Source organism: Camelus bactrianus, unplaced genomic scaffold (assembly GCF_048773025.1).
Source record: "Camelus bactrianus isolate YW-2024 breed Bactrian camel unplaced genomic scaffold, ASM4877302v1 HiC_scaffold_41, whole genome shotgun sequence".
Classification (NCBI taxonomy): domain Eukaryota; kingdom Metazoa; phylum Chordata; class Mammalia; order Artiodactyla; family Camelidae; genus Camelus; species Camelus bactrianus.
In genome coordinates this window covers 7,605,003-7,621,397 of record NW_027413957.1, presented here as the reverse complement: position 1 = coordinate 7,621,397, position 16,395 = coordinate 7,605,003, and positions in this window count along the sequence as shown.

Here is a 16,395-nt window from a genome sequence, read left to right as displayed (position 1 = left end):
TAATTAGCGGACTTCACCCTGCCAGGGAACACCTGTGACACCAGGCAGCTGCGTGGAGGGCGGCCCCGAACCTCCCCCACTCAGTCAGCCGTGTTCCGGAATTCTGAGTGTGGGGAGGTTCCGTCTTCTGTCTGCAGCACCCGGGATCTCCTAGGAGCCCTTCGAGTGTCTTCCCCGAATCCCTCACACTGCGGGCTGCCGGGGAAAGGCGGGGGTTGGGCTGGAAACTCAGGTAGCATCTAGTGCCTCCCCATGGACAGGGGAGGTAATTAGCGGACTTCCCCCTGCCAGGGAACACCTGTGACACCAGTCAGCTGCGTGGACGGCGGCCCCAAACCTCGACCACACAGTCAGCCGTGTTCCGGAATTCTGAGTGTGGGGAGGTTCTGTCTTGTGTCTGCAGCACCCGGGATCTCCTAGGAGCCGTTCGAGAGTCTTCCCCGAGTCCCTCCCAGTGCGGGCAGCCAGGGAATGGCGGGGTTTGGGCTGGAAAAGTAGGTAGCATCTAGTGCCTCCCCATGGACAGGGGAGGTATTTAGCGGAATTCCCCCTGCCAGGGAACACCTGTGACACAAGGCAGCTGCGTGGTGTGCGGCCCTAAACCTCACCCACACAGTCACACGTGTTCCAGATTTCTGAGTGTGGGGAGGTTCCGTCTTCTGTCTGCAGCACCCGGGTTCTCCTAGGAGCCTTTCGAGTGTCTTCCCCCAGTCCCTCCCTGTGCGGGCTGCCGGGGAAAGGCGGGGGTTGGGCTGGAAACTCAGGTAGCATCTAGTGCCTCCCCATGGACAGGGGAGGTAATTAGCGGACTTCACCCTGCCAGGGAACACCTGTGACACCAGGCAGCTGCGTGGAGGGCGGCCCTAAACCTCACCCACACAGTCACACGTGTTCCAGATTTCTGAGTGTGGGGAGGTTCCGTCTTCTGTCTGCAGCACCCGGGTTCTCCTAGGAGCCTTTCGAGTGTCTTCCCCCAGTCCCTCCCTGTGCGGGCTGCCGGGGAAAGGCGGGGGTTGGGCTGGAAAAGCAGGTAGCATCTTGTGCCTCCCCATGGACAAGGGAGGTAATTAGTGGACTTCCCCCTGCCAGGGAACACCTGTGACACCAGGCAGCTGCGTGGAGGGCGGCCCCGAACCTCCCCTACACAGTCAGCCGTGTTCCGGAATTCTGAGTGTGGGGAGGTTCCGTCTTCTGTCTGCAGCACCCGGGATCTCCTAGGAGCCCTTCGAGTGTCTTCCCCGAATCCCTCACACTGCGGACTGCCGGGGAAAGGCGGGGGTTGGGCTGGAAATTCAGGTAGCATCTAGTGCCTCCCCATGGACAGGGGAGGTAATTAGCGGACTTCCCCCTGCCAGGGAACACCTGTGACACCAGGCAGCTGCGTGGAGGGCGGCCCTAAACCTCACCCACACAGTCACACGTGTTCCAGATTTCTGAGTGTGGGGAGGTTCCGTCTTCTGTCTGCAGCACCCGGGTTCTCCTAGGAGCCTTTCGAGTGTCTTCCCCCAGTCCCTCCCTGTGCGGGCTGCCGGGGAAAGGCGGGGGTTGGGCTGGAAAAGCAGGTAGCATCTTGTGCCTCCCCATGGACAAGGGAGGTAATTAGCGGACTTCCCCCTGCCAGGGAACACCTGTGACACCAGGCAGCTGCGTGGAGGGCGGCCCCGAACCTCCCCCACTCAGTCAGCCGTGTTCCGGAATTCTGAGTGTGGGGAGGTTCCGTCTTCTGTCTGCAGCACCCGGGATCTCCTAGGAGCCCTTCGAGTGTCTTCCCCGAATCCCTCACACTGCGGGCTGCCGGGGAAAGGCGGGGGTTGGGCTGGAAACTCAGGTAGCATCTAGTGCCTCCCCATGGACAGGGGAGGTAATTAGCGGACTTCCCCCTGCCAGGGAACACCTGTGACACCAGTCAGCTGCGTGGACGGCGGCCCCAAACCTCGACCACACAGTCAGCCGTGTTCCGGAATTCTGAGTGTGGGGAGGTTCTGTCTTGTGTCTGCAGCACCCGGGATCTCCTAGGAGCCGTTCGAGAGTCTTCCCCGAGTCCCTCCCAGTGCGGGCAGCCAGGGAATGGCGGGGTTTGGGCTGGAAAAGTAGGTAGCATCTAGTGCCTCCCCATGGACAGGGGAGGTATTTAGCGGAATTCCCCCTGCCAGGGAACACCTGTGACACAAGGCAGCTGCGTGGTGTGCGGCCCTAAAACTCACCCACACAGTCACACGTGTTCCAGATTTCTGAGTGTGGGGAGGTTCCGTCTTCTGTCTGCAGCACCCGGGTTCTCCTAGGAGCCTTTCGAGTGTCTTCCCCCAGTCCCTCCCTGTGCGGGCTGCCGGGGAAAGGCGGGGGTTGGGCTGGAAAAGCAGGTAGCATCTTGTGCCTCCCCATGGACAGGGGAGGTAATTAGCGGACTTCCCCCTGCCAGGGAACACCTGTGACACCAGGCAACTGCGTGGAGGGCGGCCCCGAACCTCCCCCACACAGTCAGCCGTGTTCCGGAATTCTGAGTGTGGGGAGGTTCCGTCTTCTGTCTGCAGCACCCGGGATGTCCTAGGAGCCCTTCGAGTGTCTTCCCCGAATCCCTCACACTGCGGGCTGCCGGGGAAAGGCGGGGGTTGGGCTGGAAACTCAGGTAGCATCTAGTGCCTCCCCATGGACAGGGGAGGTAATTAGCGGACTTCACCCTGCCAGGGAACACCTGTGACACCAGGCAGCTGCGTGGAGGGCGGCCCCGAACCTCCCCCACACAGTCAGCCGTGTTCCGGAATTCTGAGTGTGGGGAGGTTCTGTCTTATGTCTGCAGCACCCGGGATCACCTAGGAGCCCTTCGAGTGTCTTCCCCCAGTCCCTCACTGTGCGGGCTGCCGGGGAAAGGAGGGGGTTGGGCTGGAAAAGCAGGTAGCATCTTGTGCCTCCCCATGGACAGGGGAGGTAATTAGCGGACTTCCCCCTGCCAGGGAACACCTGTGACACCAGGCAGCTGCGTGGAGGGCGGCCCCGAACCTCCCCCACACAGTCAGCCGTGTTCCGGAATTCTGAGTGTGGGGAGGTTCCGTCTTCTGTCTGCAGCACCCGGGATCTCCTAGGAGCCCTTCGAGTGTCTTCCCCGAATCCCTCACACTGCGGGCTGCCGGGGAAAGGCGGGGGTTGGGCTGGAAACTCAGGTAGCATCTAGTGCCTCCCCATGGACAGGGGAGGTAATTAGCGGACTTCCCCTTGCCAGGGAACACCTGTGACACCAGGCAGCTGCGTGGAGGGCTGCCCCGAACCTCCCCCACACTGTCAGCCGTGTTCCGGAATTCTGAGTGTGGGGAGGTTCCGTCTTCTGTCTGCAGCACCCGGGATCTCCTAGGAGCCCTTCGAGTGTCTTCCCCGAATCCCTCACACTGCGGGCTGCCGGGGAAAGGCGGGGGTTGGGCTGGAAACTCAGGTAGCATCTAGTGCCTCCCCATGGACAGGGGAGGTAATTAGCGGACTTCACCCTGCCAGGGAACACCTGTGACACCAGGCAGCTGCGTGGAGGGCGGCCCTAAACCTCACCCACACAGTCACACGTGTTCCAGATTTCTGAGTGTGGGGAGGTTCCGTCTTCTGTCTGCAGCACCCGGGTTCTCCTAGGAGCCTTTCGAGTGTCTTCCCCCAGTCCCTCCCTGTGCGGGCTGCCGGGGAAAGGCGGGGGTTGGGCTGGAAAAGCAGGTAGCATCTTGTGCCTCCCCATGGACAAGGGAGGTAATTAGTGGACTTCCCCCTGCCAGGGAACACCTGTGACACCAGGCAGCTGCGTGGAGGGCGGCCCCGAACCTCCCCTACACAGTCAGCCGTGTTCCGGAATTCTGAGTGTGGGGAGGTTCCGTCTTCTGTCTGCAGCACCCGGGATCTCCTAGGAGCCCTTCGAGTGTCTTCCCCGAATCCCTCACACTGCGGACTGCCGGGGAAAGGCGGGGGTTGGGCTGGAAACTCAGGTAGCATCTAGTGCCTCCCCATGGACAGGGGAGGTAATTAGCGGACTTCCCCCTGCCAGGGAACACCTGTGACACCAGGCAGCTGCGTGGAGGGCGGCCCTAAACCTCACCCACACAGTCACACGTGTTCCAGATTTCTGAGTGTGGGGAGGTTCCGTCTTATGTCTGCAGCACCCGGGTTCTCCTAGGAGCCTTTCGAGTGTCTTCCCCCAGTCCCTCCCTGTGCGGGCTGCCGGGGAAAGGCGGGGGTTGGGCTGGAAAAGCAGGTAGCATCTTGTGCCTCCCCATGGACAAGGGAGGTAATTAGTGGACTTCCCCCTGCCAGGGAACACCTGTGACACCAGGCAGCTGCGTGGAGGGCGGCCCCGAACCTCCCCTACACAGTCAGCCGTGTTCCGGAATTCTGAGTGTGGGGAGGTTCCGTCTTCTGTCTGCAGCACCCGGGATCTCCTAGGAGCCCTTCGAGTGTCTTCCCCGAATCCCTCACACTGCGGACTGCCGGGGAAAGGCGGGGGTTGGGCTGGAAACTCAGGTAGCATCTAGTGCCTCCCCATGGACAGGGGAGGTAATTAGCGGACTTCCCCCTGCCAGGGAACACCTGTGACACCAGGCAGCTGCGTGGAGGGCGGCCCTAAACCTCACCCACACAGTCACACGTGTTCCAGATTTCTGAGTGTGGGGAGGTTCCGTCTTATGTCTGCAGCACCCGGGTTCTCCTAGGAGCCTTTCGAGTGTCTTCCCCCAGTCCCTCCCTGTGCGGGCTGCCGGGGAAAGGCGGGGGTTGGGCTGGAAAAGCAGGTAGCATCTTTTGCCTCCCCATGGACAAGGGAGGTAATTAGCGGACTTCCCCCTGCCAGGGAACACCTGTGACACCAGGCAACTCGTGGAGGGCGGCCCCGAACCTCCCCCACACAGTCAGCCGTGTTCCGGAATTCTGAGTGTGGGGAGGTTCCGTCTTCTGTCTGCAGCACCCGGGATCTCCTAGGAGCCCTTCGAGTGTCTTCCCCGAATCCCTCACACTGCGGGCTGCCGGGGAAAGGCGGGGGTTGGGCTGGAAACTCAGGTAGCATCTAGTGCCTCCCCATGGACAGGGGAGGTAATTAGCGGACTTCACCCTGCCAGGGAACACCTGTGACACCAGGCAGCTGCGTGGAGGGCGGCCCCGAACCTCCCCCACACAGTCAGCCGTGTTCCGGAATTCTGAGTGTGGGGAGGTTCTGTCTTATGTCTGCAGCACCCGGGATCACCTAGGAGCCCTTCGAGTGTCTTCCCCCAGTCCCTAACTGTGCGGGCTGCGGGGAAAGGAGGGGGTTGGGCTGGAAAAGCAGGTAGCATCTTGTGCCTCCCCATGGACATGGGAGGTAATTAGCGGACTTCACCCTGCCAGGGAACACCTGTGACACCAGGCAGCTGCGTGGAGGGCGGCCCTAAACCTCACCCACACAGTCACACGTGTTCCAGATTTCTGAGTGTGGGGAGGTTCCGTCTTCTGTCTGCAGCACCCGGGTTCTCCTAGGAGCCTTTCGAGTGTCTTCCCCCAGTCCCTCCTTGTGCGGGCTGCCGGGGAAAGGCGGGGGTTGGGCTGGAAAAGCAGGTAGCATCTTGTGCCTCCCCATGGACATGGGAGGTAATTAGTGGACTTCCCCCTGCCAGGGAACACCTGTGACACCAGGCAGCTGCGTGGAGGGCGGCCCCGAACCTCCCCTACACAGTCAGCCGTGTTCCGGAATTCTGAGTGTGGGGAGGTTCCGTCTTCTGTCTGCAGCACCCGGGATCTCCTAGGAGCCCTTCGAGTGTCTTCCCCGAATCCCTCACACTGCGGACTGCCGGGGAAAGGCGGGGGTTGGGCTGGAAACTCAGGTAGCATCTAGTGCCTCCCCATGGACAGGGGAGGTAATTAGCGGACTTCCCCCTGCCAGGGAACACCTGTGACACCAGGCAGCTGCGTGGAGGGCGGCCCAAAACCTCACCCACACAGTCACACGTGTTCCAGATTTCTGAGTGTGGGGAGGTTCCGTCTTCTGTCTGCAGCACCCGGGTTCTCCTAGGAGCCTTTCGAGTGTCTTCCCCCAGTCCCTCCCTGTGCGGGCTGCCGGGGAAAGGCGGGGGTTGGGCTGGAAAAGCAGGTAGCATCTTTTGCCTCCCCATGGACAAGGGAGGTAATTAGCGGACTTCCCCCTGCCAGGGAACACCTGTGACACCAGGCAACTGCGTGGAGGGCGGCCCCGAACCTCCCCCACACAGTCAGCCGTGTTCCGGAATTCTGAGTGTGGGGAGGTTCCGTCTTCTGTCTGCAGCACCCGGGATCTCCTAGGAGCCCTTCGAGTGTCTTCCCCGAATCCCTCACACTGCGGGCTGCCGGGGAAAGGCGGGGGTTGGGCTGGAAACTCAGGTAGCATCTAGTGCCTCCCCATGGACAGGGGAGGTAATTAGCGGACTTCACCCTGCCAGGGAACACCTGTGACACCAGGCAGCTGCGTGGAGGGCGGCCCCGAACCTCCCCCACACAGTCAGCCGTGTTCCGGAATTCTGAGTGTGGGGAGGTTCTGTCTTATGTCTGCAGCACCCGGGATCACCTAGGAGCCCTTCGAGTGTCTTCCCCCAGTCCCTAACTGTGCGGGCTGCGGGGAAAGGAGGGGGTTGGGCTGGAAAAGCAGGTAGCATCTTGTGCCTCCCCATGGACAGGGGAGGTAATTAGCGGACTTACCCCTGCCAGGGAACACCTGTGACACCAGGCAGCTGCGTGGAGGGCGGCCCCGATCCTCCCCCACACAGTCAGCCGTGTTCCGGAATTCTGAGTGTGGGGAGGTTCCGTCTTCTGTCTGCAGCACCCGGGATCTCCTAGGAGCCCTTCGAGTGTCTTCCCCGAATCCCTCACACTGCGGACTGCCGGGAAAAGGCGGGGGTTTGGCTGGAAACTCAGGCAGCATCTAGTGCCTCCCCATGGACAGGGGAGGTAATTAGCGGACTTCCCCCTGCCAGGAAACACCTGTGACACCAGGCAGCTGCGTGGAGGGCGGCCCTAAACCTCACCCACACAGTCACACGTGTTCCAGATTTCTGAGTGTGGGGAGGTTCCGTCTTCTGTCTGCAGAACCCGGGATCTCCTAGGAGCCCTTCGAGAGTCTTCCCCGAGTCCCTCCCAGTGCGGGCAGCCGGGGAACAGCGGTAGTTGGGCTGGAATCTCTGGTAGCATCTTGTGCCTCCCCATGGGCAAGGGAGGTAATTAGCGGACTTCCCTCTGCCAGGGAACACCTGTGACACCAGGCAGCTGCGTGGAGGGCGGCCCCGAACCTCCCCCACACAGTCAGCCGTGTTCCGGAATTCTGAGTGTGGGGAGGTTCTGTCTTATGTCTGCAGCACCCGGGTTCACCTAGGAGCCCTTCGAGTGTCTTCCCAGAGTCCCTCCCTGTGCGGGCTGCCGGGGAAAGGAGGGGGTTGGGCTGGAAAAGCAGGTAGCATCTTGTGCCTCCCCATGGACAGGGGAGGTAATTAGAGGACTTCCCCCTGCCAGGGAACACCTGTGACACCAGGCAGCTGCGTGGAGGGCGGCCCCGAACCTCCCCCACACAGTCAGCCGTGTTCCGGAATTCTGAGTGTGGGGAGGTTCCGTCTTCTGTCTGCAGCACCCGGGATCTCCTAGGAGCCCTTCGAGAGTCTTCCCCGAGTCCCTCCCAGTGCGGGCAGCCAGGGAATGGCGGGGTTTGGGCTGGAAAAGTAGGTAGCATCTAGTGCCTCCCCATGGACCGGGGAGGTATTTAGCGGAATTCCCCCTGCCAGGGAACACCTGTGACACAAGGCAGCTGCGTGGAGGGCGGCCCCGAACCTCCCCCACACAGTCACACGTGTTCCGGAATTCTGAGTGTGGGGAGGTTCCGTCTTCTGTCTGCAGCACCCGGGATCTCCTAGGAGCCCTTCGAGTGTCTTCCCCGAATCCCTCACACTGCGGACTGCCGGGGAAAGGCGGGGGTTGGGCTGGAAACTCAGGTAGCATCTAGTGCCTCCCCATGGACAGGGGAGGTAATTAGCGGACTTCCCCCTGCCAGGGAACACCTGTGACACCAGGCAGCTGCGTGGAGGGCGGCCCTAAACATCACCCACACAGTCACACGTGTTCCAGATTTCTGAGTGTGGGGAGGTTCCGTCTTATGTCTGCAGCACCCGGGTTCTCCTAGGAGCCTTTCGAGTGTCTTCCCCCAGTCCCTCCCTGTGCGGGCTGCCGGGGAAAGGCGGGGGTTGGGCTGGAAAAGCAGGTAGCATCTTGTGCCTCCCCATGGACAAGGGAGGTAATTAGTGGACTTCCCCCTGCCAGGGAACACCTGTGACACCAGGCAGCTGCGTGGAGGGCGGCCCCGAACCTCCCCTACACAGTCAGGCGTGTTCCGGAATTCTGAGTGTGGGGAGGTTCCGTCTTCTGTCTGCAGCACCCGGGATCTCCTAGGAGCCCTTCGAGTGTCTTCCCCGAATCCCTCACACTGCGGACTGCCGGGGAAAGGCGGGGGTTGGGCTGGAAACTCAGGTAGCATCTAGTGCCTCCCCATGGACAGGGGAGGTAATTAGCGGACTTCCCCCTGCCAGGGAACACCTGTGACACCAGGCAGCTGCGTGGAGGGCGGCCCTAAACCTCACCCACACAGTCACACGTGTTCCGGAATTCTGAGTGTGGGGAGGTTCCGTCTTCTGTCTGCAGTACCCGGGTTCTCCTAGGAGCCTTTCGAGTGTCTTCCCCCATTCCCTCCATTTGCGGGCTGCCGGGGAAAGGAGGGGGTTGGGCTGGAAAAGCAGGTAGCATCTTGTGCCTCCCCATGGACAGGGGAGGTAATTAGCGGACTTCCCCTTGCCAGGGAACACCTGTGACACCAGGCAGCTGCGTGGAGGGCGGCCCCGAAACTCCCCCACACAGTCAACCGTGTTCCGGAATTCTGAGTGTGGGGAGGTTCCGTCTTCTGTCTGCAGCACACGGGATCTCCTAGGAGCCCTTCGAGTGTCTTCCCAGAGTCCCTCCCTGTGCGGGCTGCCGGGGAAAGGCGGGGGTTGGGCTGGAAAAGCAGGTAGCATCTTGTGCCTCCCCATGGACAGGGGAGGTAATTAGCGGACTTCCCCCTGCCAGGGAACACCTGTGACACCAGGCAGCTGCGTGGATGGCGGCCCCGAACCTCCCCCACACAGTCAGCCGTGTTCCTGAATTCTGAGTGTGGGGAGGATCCGTCTTCTGTCTGCAGCACCCGGGATCTCCTAGGAGCCCTTCGAGTGTCTTCCCCGAATCCCTCACACTGCGGGCTGCCGGGGAAAGGCGGGGGTTGGGCTGGAAACTCAGGTAGAATCTAGTGCCTCCCCATGGACAGGGGAGGTAATTAGCGGACTTCCCCCTGCCAGGGAACACCTGTGACACCAGTCAGCTGCGTGGACGGCGGCCCCAAACCTCGACCACACAGTCAGCCGTGTTCCGGAATTCTGATTGTGGGGAGGTTCTGTCTTCTGTCTGCAGCACCCGGGATCTCCTAGGAGCCCTTCGAGATTCTTCCCCGAGTCCCTCCCAGTGCGGGCAGCCAGGGAAAGGCGGGGTTTGGGCTGGAAAAGTAGGTAGCATCTAGTGCCTCCCCATGGACAGGGGAGGTAATTAGCGGACTTCACCCTGCCAGGGAACACCTGTGACACCAGGCAGCTGCGTGGAGGGCGGCCCCGAACCTCCCCCACTCAGTCAGCCGTGTTCCGGAATTCTGAGTGTGGGGAGGTTCCGTCTTCTGTCTGCAGCACCCGGGATCTCCTAGGAGCCCTTCGAGTGTCTTCCCCGAATCCCTCACACTGCGGGCTGCCGGGGAAAGGCGGGGGTTGGGCTGGAAACTCAGGTAGCATCTAGTGCCTCCCCATGGACAGGGGAGGTAATTAGCGGACTTCCCCCTGCCAGGGAACACCTGTGACACCAGTCAGCTGCGTGGACGGCGGCCCCAAACCTCGACCACACAGTCAGCCGTGTTCCGGAATTCTGAGTGTGGGGAGGTTCTGTCTTGTGTCTGCAGCACCCGGGATCTCCTAGGAGCCGTTCGAGAGTCTTCCCCGAGTCCCTCCCAGTGCGGGCAGCCAGGGAATGGCGGGGTTTGGGCTGGAAAAGTAGGTAGCATCTAGTGCCTCCCCATGGACAGGGGAGGTATTTAGCGGAATTCCCCCTGCCAGGGAACACCTGTGACACAAGGCAGCTGCGTGGTGTGCGGCCCTAAACCTCACCCACACAGTCACACGTGTTCCAGATTTCTGAGTGTGGGGAGGTTCCGTCTTCTGTCTGCAGCACCCGGGTTCTCCTAGGAGCCTTTCGAGTGTCTTCCCCCAGTCCCTCCCTGTGCGGGCTGCCGGGGAAAGGCGGGGGTTGGGCTGGAAACTCAGGTAGCATCTAGTGCCTCCCCATGGACAGGGGAGGTAATTAGCGGACTTCACCCTGCCAGGGAACACCTGTGACACCAGGCAGCTGCGTGGAGGGCGGCCCTAAACCTCACCCACACAGTCACACGTGTTCCAGATTTCTGAGTGTGGGGAGGTTCCGTCTTCTGTCTGCAGCACCCGGGTTCTCCTAGGAGCCTTTCGAGTGTCTTCCCCCAGTCCCTCCCTGTGCGGGCTGCCGGGGAAAGGCGGGGGTTGGGCTGGAAAAGCAGGTAGCATCTTGTGCCTCCCCATGGACAAGGGAGGTAATTAGTGGACTTCCCCCTGCCAGGGAACACCTGTGACACCAGGCAGCTGCGTGGAGGGCGGCCCCGAACCTCCCCTACACAGTCAGCCGTGTTCCGGAATTCTGAGTGTGGGGAGGTTCCGTCTTCTGTCTGCAGCACCCGGGATCTCCTAGGAGCCCTTCGAGTGTCTTCCCCGAATCCCTCACACTGCGGACTGCCGGGGAAAGGCGGGGGTTGGGCTGGAAATTCAGGTAGCATCTAGTGCCTCCCCATGGACAGGGGAGGTAATTAGCGGACTTCCCCCTGCCAGGGAACACCTGTGACACCAGGCAGCTGCGTGGAGGGCGGCCCTAAACCTCACCCACACAGTCACACGTGTTCCAGATTTCTGAGTGTGGGGAGGTTCCGTCTTCTGTCTGCAGCACCCGGGTTCTCCTAGGAGCCTTTCGAGTGTCTTCCCCCAGTCCCTCCCTGTGCGGGCTGCCGGGGAAAGGCGGGGGTTGGGCTGGAAAAGCAGGTAGCATCTTGTGCCTCCCCATGGACAAGGGAGGTAATTAGCGGACTTCCCCCTGCCAGGGAACACCTGTGACACCAGGCAGCTGCGTGGAGGGCGGCCCCGAACCTCCCCCACTCAGTCAGCCGTGTTCCGGAATTCTGAGTGTGGGGAGGTTCCGTCTTCTGTCTGCAGCACCCGGGATCTCCTAGGAGCCCTTCGAGTGTCTTCCCCGAATCCCTCACACTGCGGGCTGCCGGGGAAAGGCGGGGGTTGGGCTGGAAACTCAGGTAGCATCTAGTGCCTCCCCATGGACAGGGGAGGTAATTAGCGGACTTCCCCCTGCCAGGGAACACCTGTGACACCAGTCAGCTGCGTGGACGGCGGCCCCAAACCTCGACCACACAGTCAGCCGTGTTCCGGAATTCTGAGTGTGGGGAGGTTCTGTCTTGTGTCTGCAGCACCCGGGATCTCCTAGGAGCCGTTCGAGAGTCTTCCCCGAGTCCCTCCCAGTGCGGGCAGCCAGGGAATGGCGGGGTTTGGGCTGGAAAAGTAGGTAGCATCTAGTGCCTCCCCATGGACAGGGGAGGTATTTAGCGGAATTCCCCCTGCCAGGGAACACCTGTGACACAAGGCAGCTGCGTGGTGTGCGGCCCTAAAACTCACCCACACAGTCACACGTGTTCCAGATTTCTGAGTGTTGGGAGGTTCCGTCTTCTGTCTGCAGCACCCGGGTTCTCCTAGGAGCCTTTCGAGTGTCTTCCCCCAGTCCCTCCCTGTGCGGGCTGCCGGGGAAAGGCGGGGGTTGGGCTGGAAAAGCAGGTAGCATCTTGTGCCTCCCCATGGACAGGGGAGGTAATTAGCGGACTTCCCCCTCCCAGGGAACACCTGTGACACCAGGCAACTGCGTGGAGGGCGGCCCCGAACCTCCCCCACACAGTCAGCCGTGTTCCGGAATTCTGAGTGTGGGGAGGTTCCGTCTTCTGTCTGCAGCACCCGGGATGTCCTAGGAGCCCTTCGAGTGTCTTCCCCGAATCCCTCACACTGCGGGCTGCCGGGGAAAGGCGGGGGTTGGGCTGGAAACTCAGGTAGCATCTAGTGCCTCCCCATGGACAGGGGAGGTAATTAGCGGACTTCACCCTGCCAGGGAACACCTGTGACACCAGGCAGCTGCGTGGAGGGCGGCCCCGAACCTCCCCCACACAGTCAGCCGTGTTCCGGAATTCTGAGTGTGGGGAGGTTCTGTCTTATGTCTGCAGCACCCGGGATCACCTAGGAGCCCTTCGAGTGTCTTCCCCCAGTCCCTCACTGTGCGGGCTGCCGGGGAAAGGAGGGGGTTGGGCTGGAAAAGCAGGTAGCATCTTGTGCCTCCCCATGGACAGGGGAGGTAATTAGCGGACTTCCCCCTGCCAGGGAACACCTGTGACACCAGGCAGCTGCGTGGAGGGCGGCCCCGAACCTCCCCCACACAGTCAGCCGTGTTCCGGAATTCTGAGTGTGGGGAGGTTCCGTCTTCTGTCTGCAGCACCCGGGATCTCCTAGGAGCCCTTCGAGTGTCTTCCCCGAATCCCTCACACTGCGGGCTGCCGGGGAAAGGCGGGGGTTGGGCTGGAAACTCAGGTAGCATCTAGTGCCTCCCCATGGACAGGGGAGGTAATTAGCGGACTTCCCCTTGCCAGGGAACACCTGTGACACCAGGCAGCTGCGTGGAGGGCTGCCCCGAACCTCCCCCACACTGTCAGCCGTGTTCCGGAATTCTGAGTGTGGGGAGGTTCCGTCTTCTGTCTGCAGCACCCGGGATCTCCTAGGAGCCCTTCGAGTGTCTTCCCCGAATCCCTCACACTGCGGGCTGCCGGGGAAAGGCGGGGGTTGGGCTGGAAACTCAGGTAGCATCTAGTGCCTCCCCATGGACAGGGGAGGTAATTAGCGGACTTCACCCTGCCAGGGAACACCTGTGACACCAGGCAGCTGCGTGGAGGGCGGCCCTAAACCTCACCCACACAGTCACACGTGTTCCAGATTTCTGAGTGTGGGGAGGTTCCGTCTTCTGTCTGCAGCACCCGGGTTCTCCTAGGAGCCTTTCGAGTGTCTTCCCCCAGTCCCTCCCTGTGCGGGCTGCCGGGGAAAGGCGGGGGTTGGGCTGGAAAAGCAGGTAGCATCTTGTGCCTCCCCATGGACAAGGGAGGTAATTAGTGGACTTCCCCCTGCCAGGGAACACCTGTGACACCAGGCAGCTGCGTGGAGGGCGGCCCCGAACCTCCCCTACACAGTCAGCCGTGTTCCGGAATTCTGAGTGTGGGGAGGTTCCGTCTTCTGTCTGCAGCACCCGGGATCTCCTAGGAGCCCTTCGAGTGTCTTCCCCGAATCCCTCACACTGCGGACTGCCGGGGAAAGGCGGGGGTTGGGCTGGAAACTCAGGTAGCATCTAGTGCCTCCCCATGGACAGGGGAGGTAATTAGCGGACTTCCCCCTGCCAGGGAACACCTGTGACACCAGGCAGCTGCGTGGAGGGCGGCCCTAAACCTCACCCACACAGTCACACGTGTTCCAGATTTCTGAGTGTGGGGAGGTTCCGTCTTATGTCTGCAGCACCCGGGTTCTCCTAGGAGCCTTTCGAGTGTCTTCCCCCAGTCCCTCCCTGTGCGGGCTGCCGGGGAAAGGCGGGGGTTGGGCTGGAAAAGCAGGTAGCATCTTGTGCCTCCCCATGGACAAGGGAGGTAATTAGTGGACTTCCCCCTGCCAGGGAACACCTGTGACACCAGGCAGCTGCGTGGAGGGCGGCCCCGAACCTCCCCTACACAGTCAGCCGTGTTCCGGAATTCTGAGTGTGGGGAGGTTCCGTCTTCTGTCTGCAGCACCCGGGATCTCCTAGGAGCCCTTCGAGTGTCTTCCCCGAATCCCTCACACTGCGGACTGCCGGGGAAAGGCGGGGGTTGGGCTGGAAACTCAGGTAGCATCTAGTGCCTCCCCATGGACAGGGGAGGTAATTAGCGGACTTCCCCCTGCCAGGGAACACCTGTGACACCAGGCAGCTGCGTGGAGGGCGGCCCTAAACCTCACCCACACAGTCACACGTGTTCCAGATTTCTGAGTGTGGGGAGGTTCCGTCTTATGTCTGCAGCACCCGGGTTCTCCTAGGAGCCTTTCGAGTGTCTTCCCCCAGTCCCTCCCTGTGCGGGCTGCCGGGGAAAGGCGGGGGTTGGGCTGGAAAAGCAGGTAGCATCTTTTGCCTCCCCATGGACAAGGGAGGTAATTAGCGGACTTCCCCCTGCCAGGGAACACCTGTGACACCAGGCAACTGCGTGGAGGGCGGCCCCGAACCTCCCCCACACAGTCAGCCGTGTTCCGGAATTCTGAGTGTGGGGAGGTTCCGTCTTCTGTCTGCAGCACCCGGGATCTCCTAGGAGCCCTTCGAGTGTCTTCCCCGAATCCCTCACACTGCGGGCTGCCGGGGAAAGGCGGGGGTTGGGCTGGAAACTCAGGTAGCATCTAGTGCCTCCCCATGGACAGGGGAGGTAATTAGCGGACTTCACCCTGCCAGGGAACACCTGTGACACCAGGCAGCTGCGTGGAGGGCGGCCCCGAACCTCCCCCACACAGTCAGCCGTGTTCCGGAATTCTGAGTGTGGGGAGGTTCTGTCTTATGTCTGCAGCACCCGGGATCACCTAGGAGCCCTTCGAGTGTCTTCCCCCAGTCCCTAACTGTGCGGGCTGCGGGGAAAGGAGGGGGTTGGGCTGGAAAAGCAGGTAGCATCTTGTGCCTCCCCATGGACATGGGAGGTAATTAGCGGACTTCACCCTGCCAGGGAACACCTGTGACACCAGGCAGCTGCGTGGAGGGCGGCCCTAAACCTCACCCACACAGTCACACGTGTTCCAGATTTCTGAGTGTGGGGAGGTTCCGTCTTCTGTCTGCAGCACCCGGGTTCTCCTAGGAGCCTTTCGAGTGTCTTCCCCCAGTCCCTCCTTGTGCGGGCTGCCGGGGAAAGGCGGGGGTTGGGCTGGAAAAGCAGGTAGCATCTTGTGCCTCCCCATGGACAAGGGAGGTAATTAGTGGACTTCCCCCTGCCAGGGAACACCTGTGACACCAGGCAGCTGCGTGGAGGGCGGCCCCGAACCTCCCCTACACAGTCAGCCGTGTTCCGGAATTCTGAGTGTGGGGAGGTTCCGTCTTCTGTCTGCAGCACCCGGGATCTCCTAGGAGCCCTTCGAGTGTCTTCCCCGAATCCCTCACACTGCGGACTGCCGGGGAAAGGCGGGGGTTGGGCTGGAAACTCAGGTAGCATCTAGTGCCTCCCCATGGACAGGGGAGGTAATTAGCGGACTTCCCCCTGCCAGGGAACACCTGTGACACCAGGCAGCTGCGTGGAGGGCGGCCCTAAACCTCACCCACACAGTCACACGTGTTCCAGATTTCTGAGTGTGGGGAGGTTCCGTCTTCTGTCTGCAGCACCCGGGTTCTCCTAGGAGCCTTTCGAGTGTCTTCCCCCAGTCCCTCACTGTGCGGGCTGCCGGGGAAAGGCGGGGGTTGGGCTGGAAAAGCAGGTAGCATCTTTTGCCTCCCCATGGACAAGGGAGGTAATTAGCGGACTTCCCCCTGCCAGGGAACACCTGTGACACCAGGCAACTGCGTGGAGGGCGGCCCCGAACCTCCCCCACACAGTCAGCCGTGTTCCGGAATTCTGAGTGTGGGGAGGTTCCGTCTTCTGTCTGCAGCACCCGGGATCTCCTAGGAGCCCTTCGAGTGTCTTCCCCGAATCCCTCACACTGCGGGCTGCCGGGGAAAGGCGGGGGTTGGGCTGGAAACTCAGGTAGCATCTGGTGCCTCCCCATGGACAGGGGAGGTAATTAGCGGACTTCACCCTGCCAGGGAACACCTGTGACACCAGGCAGCTGCGTGGAGGGCGGCCCCGAACCTCCCCCACACAGTCAGCCGTGTTCCGGAATTCTGAGTGTGGGGAGGTTCTGTCTTATGTCTGCAGCACCCGGGATCACCTAGGAGCCCTTCGAGTGTCTTCCCCCAGTCCCTAACTGTGCGGGCTGCGGGGAAAGGAGGGGGTTGGGCTGGAAAAGCAGGTAGCATCTTGTGCCTCCCCATGGACAGGGGAGGTAATTAGCGGACTTACCCCTGCCAGGGAACACCTGTGACACCAGGCAGCTGCGTGGAGGGCGGCCCCGATCCTCCCCCACACAGTCAGCCGTGTTCCGGAATTCTGAGTGTGGGGAGGTTCCGTCTTCTGTCTGCAGCACCCGGGATCTCCTAGGAGCCCTTCGAGTGTCTTCC